Source organism: Procambarus clarkii, chromosome 22, assembly GCF_040958095.1.
Source record: "Procambarus clarkii isolate CNS0578487 chromosome 22, FALCON_Pclarkii_2.0, whole genome shotgun sequence".
NCBI classification, from domain to species: domain Eukaryota; kingdom Metazoa; phylum Arthropoda; class Malacostraca; order Decapoda; family Cambaridae; genus Procambarus; species Procambarus clarkii.
The window spans coordinates 28,788,452-28,793,756 of record NC_091171.1 but is presented as its reverse complement, the minus strand read 5'-3'; positions in this window follow the sequence as shown (position 1 = coordinate 28,793,756).

The following is a 5,305-nucleotide window of genomic DNA, read 5'->3' as shown; positions in this document are numbered from 1 at the left end:
ATGGACCGGGATGGAGGAGGTGTCCAGGAGAGAGATAGGACCAAAGTTGGTGAGGTAAATCCCTTATCAGAGAGCGAAAGCCATCGAAGACGTCGCCACCCTGACACCTCTCCTCTGACAGTTTACTGCTTCATCATGCAAACATTTACACAGCGTTTTGAAAATATACCTTGAATCTCTTCTAGTAAATAACCTTGTCCAACTATTGAACACCGAATGAAATAATTTTACTTGTATGAGTCATAAAATAGAAGTAATTATAGAGAATACGTCACAATAACGGGAAGAAAACGACCGAAACACACACACACACACACACACACACACACACACACACACACACACACACACACACACACACACACACACACACACACACACACACACACACACACACACACACACACACACACACACACACACTCACAATTGGGAATCAAGGAATCCCCATGGAGGGGACGAAACGTGGGGAGCAAAATTAGTAGATGTTGTAGACAGGAATTTCCTGACACAACATGTGAAGGAAGACACAAGGGAAAGAGGAGGAGATGCACCGAGCCTATTAGACCTGATTTTCACCCAGAACGTAGAAGATATCGAGAATTTAGAGCATGAAATACCTCTAGGGGCCAGTGACCATTGTGTCCTAGTCTTTGACTACATGATGGAATTCAAACTTATGACCATGGGACAAGAGATCTGGGAAAGGAGAGCTGACTACAGGAAAGGGGACTATATGAGGATAAGGGACTATCTGGGTGAAGTGCAGTGGGAGGAAGAAATTAGAGGAAAAACAGTCCAAGATATGATGGACCTAGTCATACAGAAATGCCAGGAGGCCGAAGAGAGATTTATACCAACGGTAAAGGGAAAAAAAAAGAAGGAATATAATAACCCATGATTTAATAGACAGTGTCAGGAAGCAAAAATGGCCAGCAGACGGGAGTGGAGGAAGTACAGAAGACAAAGAACAGAGGACAACAGAAGCAGATACAACAGAGCTAGGAACGATTACATTAACATAAGACGAACATCGGAAAGGGACTATGAGAACGATATTGCAATCAAAGCGAAAAAACAACCCAAGTTACTACACAGTCATATAAGAAGAAAAATGTCGGTGAACGACCAAGTGACAAGACTAAGGAAGACAGAGGGGGCATATACTGAAAGTGACAAGGAAATCTGCGAGGCACTGAATGCCAGTTTCCATGGAGTGTTCACTACCGAGCCTGAGCAGCTCCCATTGTTGGAAGGGGTTACCCTAGATGAAAGACTATCAGATATAGAGGTGACAGCAGAGGAGGTAATGAAACAGTTGACAACTCTAGATGCAACTAAAGCAGTTGGACCAGACAAAGTATCACCGTGGATACTAAAAGAAGCAGCACAGGCCCTCAGCGTGCCTCTGGCAATGATCTTTAATGAGTCACTTATGTCAGGAGAATTGCCCAGTTGCTGGAAGAAGGCAAATGTCGTGCCGATCTTCAAGAAAGGAGATAGGGAGGAGGCACTTAACTACAGACCTGTATCACTGACAAGCATCCCCTGTAAAATACTGGAAAGAATAATTAGGCTGCGACTGGTTGCACACCTGGAGAACATTAGGTTTGTGAACAAACATCAACATGGGTTCTGGACAGGGAAATCGTGCCTAACAAACCTTCTGGAATTCTATGATAAAATAACGAGGATAAGACAGGACAGAGATGGTTGGGCAGACTGCATATTTCTGGACTGCCAAAAAGCCTTTGATACAGTACCGCACATGAGACTGCTGTTCAAGCTCGAGAGGCAGGCGGGGGTGGGGGGAAAGGTCCTAGAATGGATAAGGAACTACCTAACAGGAAGGAGCCAAAGAGTTACGGTAAGGGGCGAGAAGTCGGACTGGCGAACAGTAACAAGTGGAGTACCACAAGGATCGGTGCTGGGACCAATTCTATTTCTTGTATATGTTAACGACATGTTTACAGGCGTAGAGTCCTACATGTCGATGTTTGCGGATGATGCAAAGTTGATGAGAAGAGTTGTGACAGATGAGGATTGCAGGATCCTCCAAGAGGACCTGAACAGATTGCAGAGATGGTCAGAGAAATGGCTACTAGAATTCAACACGAGCAAATGTAAAGTTATGGAAATGGGACTAGGAGATAGGAGACCAAAGGGACAGTACACAATGAAGGGGAACAGCCTACCTGTAACGACGCGTGAAAGAGACCTGGGGGTGGACGTAACACCTAATCTATCTCCTGAGGCACATATTAATAGGATAACGACAGCAGCGTACTCTACACTGGCAAAAGTTAGAACATCATTCAGAAACCTAAGTAAGGAGGCATTTAGGGCGCTTTACACTGCCTACGTAAGGCCAGTCTTAGAGTATGCCGCCTCATCATGGAGTCCCCATCTGAAGAAACATATAATGAAACTGGAAAAGGTTCAGAGGTTTGCAACGAGACTCGTCCCAGAGCTACGAGGGATGGGGTATGAAGAGCGCCTGAGGGAATTGTGCCTTACGACACTAGAAAGAAGAAGGGAGAGGGGGGACATGATAGGAACGTATAAGATACTCAGAGGAATTGACAGAGTGGACATAGACGAAATGTTCACACGGAATAGTAACAGAACGAGAGGACATGGATGGAAGCTTGAAACTCAGATGAGTCACAGAGATGTTAGGAAGTTTTCTTTTAGCGTGAGAGTAGTGGGGAAATGGAATGCACTTCAGGAACAGGTTGTGGAAGCAAATACTATTCATAATTTTAAAACCAGGTATGATAGGGAAATAGGACAGGAGTCATTGCTGTAAACAACCGATGCTCGAAAGGCGGGATCCAAGAGTCAATGCTCGATCCTGCAGACACAACTAGGTGAGTACAACTAGGTGAGTACACACACACACGCACACACACACACGCACACACACACACACACACACACACACACACACACACACACACACACACACACACACACACACACACACACACACACACACACACACACACACACACACACACACACACGTGTGTGTGTGTGTTTTGGTAGGGTAGATAAAGACAGTCTATTTAACACAAGGGGAACACGCACAAGGGGACACAGGTGGAAACTGAGTGCCCAAATGAGCCACAGAGATATTAGAAAGAACTTTTTTAGTGTCAGAGTGGTTGACAAATGGAATGCATTAGGGGGTGATGTGGTGGAGGCTGACTCCATTCACAGTTTCAAGTGTAGATATGACAGAGCCCGATAGACTCATGAATCTGTACACCTGTTGATTGACGGTTGAGAGGCGGGACCAAAGAGCCAGAGCTCAACCCCCGCAAACACAACTAGGTGAGTACAACTAGGTGAGTACACACACACACACACACACACACACACACACACACACACACACACACACACACACACACACACACACACACACACACACACACACACACACACACACAAGCACTGTTTAAGTGGTGACGTTTTGTCGTGTAATTGTATCAATCAACCCGTCCTGGACCTTCATCAAGTCCTCCCGAACCATTATCAAGTCCTCCCAGACCATTATCAAGTCCTCCCCAACCATTATCAAATCGCCACAAGATTAGTGTCCAGGACGGACCGTAACCTCGCTACTCTCACTACACGCACGTGTGTTGGGTTAAATGTTTCCGACACGTTATTGTAACTCATTCTCTACTACACTCACCTCTAGTTTTAAAGCTTATTAATAAAACAGTTTGGTTGTGTTTTAGGGTCGGGTAAGGTACCAGAGTATTTTCTATTTCACTGTTGATACGAGCTAGTTTTACTACGCTAAAGATGACTCTAAAAATAAATCATGTTATGGCTCTGCTATTATAGGGATTTATCCTTCTGTGAAGGATTTATTGGTTCTCTTGCACTAACGACGTACATCACAGTGGAGAATGGCCCGGGAGAGGCATGGTCAAGGCATAGTCAAGGCATAATCAAGGCATAGTCAAGGCATGGTCAAATCGAACACAACACAGTTCGACAATGCTCGTTTTCTGATTGGAAAAATCGTGTGTCGTTTCGTTAGAATGTATAACGCCTAGGTTAGGCTGCATTAGCTTAGGGTATGCTGTATAAGCTTACGTTATGCTGTATAAGTTTAGGTTAGGCTGTATTAGCTTAAGATAATCTGTATCAACTGAGGTTATGCCGAATAAGCTTAGGTGAGGCTGTATTAAAATCGGCTGCGTTAGATTAGGTTGGAGTAGGTTAGATTTAGTTTTAAAATCAGTTGACAGACTGGCTTCTGAAGAGTGTGCCCTACACCCGGCTGGCCTTCCTGCACCACGGACACGTCCTGACCCAAATATCTATATTATCTCAGGTGATTAATGTTTCGTTGGGTTTGTACGTTCATGATTTAGGAAAAAACAGTTGCATTATTTACGGATTGCTAGATCGAGAGAACGGTCTGCAGCAATTCACTGCAGACACCCTTGATTCTCCAGTTCCATTAATCCGTTTCCATTAGTTGATGGCTACCTATAATTATGAGCATAGAGTGTTCATAATGATAGGTAGCTCCTGCTGCTGCTTACATGCTGTTTATGTTAATGATCTCCTGTGGTGCTGCTGTGTGATCTCAGATGACTATGCTGCCACAGCAGGTAATCTCACATGTTTATGCTGCCATGTGCGGTGATCTCAGATGGTCATCCTGTCACAGTGGTTATTCCAACCGGTTATATCGCTACGCCAGTGATCCCAGAGGAGTGTTGGAATATTATTATTTTCAGACGGTCATGTTCCCATATCATTGACACCAAACGATTTTGTTGCCCTATGGGCTATCCCAGATGGGTATGGTGGTCAATGTGACCCCAGATGGATATGGTGGTCAATTTGGGATCCCATATGGGGTATGGTTTTCAATTTGGTATTCCAGATGGGTATTGCGGTCAATTCTTGATCCGAGATGGGTACTAATAACGGTGGATACAATATATAGGTTTCCATGCGAGAACTGATTCCATCATAATGGAAAAAATATGTTAAATTAACCAGACGGCTTTATACAACATCTTGATATTTGTAAGTACCTAATAAAAAAATACAGATGATTATAATTTGAAAAGGACATTTGTATTTAAAATATTTTGAAGTACACGAAATATTTATATTTTTTTGTTCTGTAGCGTAGTGCTCTACGTCCTTCGGTTCGAGTCTTGGGTGGAACGGAGATGATGGGATTCACTTCCTTTCATATTATGAGACTGCTCACCTAGCAGTTAATAGGTGCCCGTGAGGTAGGCAACTGTTGTGGGTGGCATCCTGA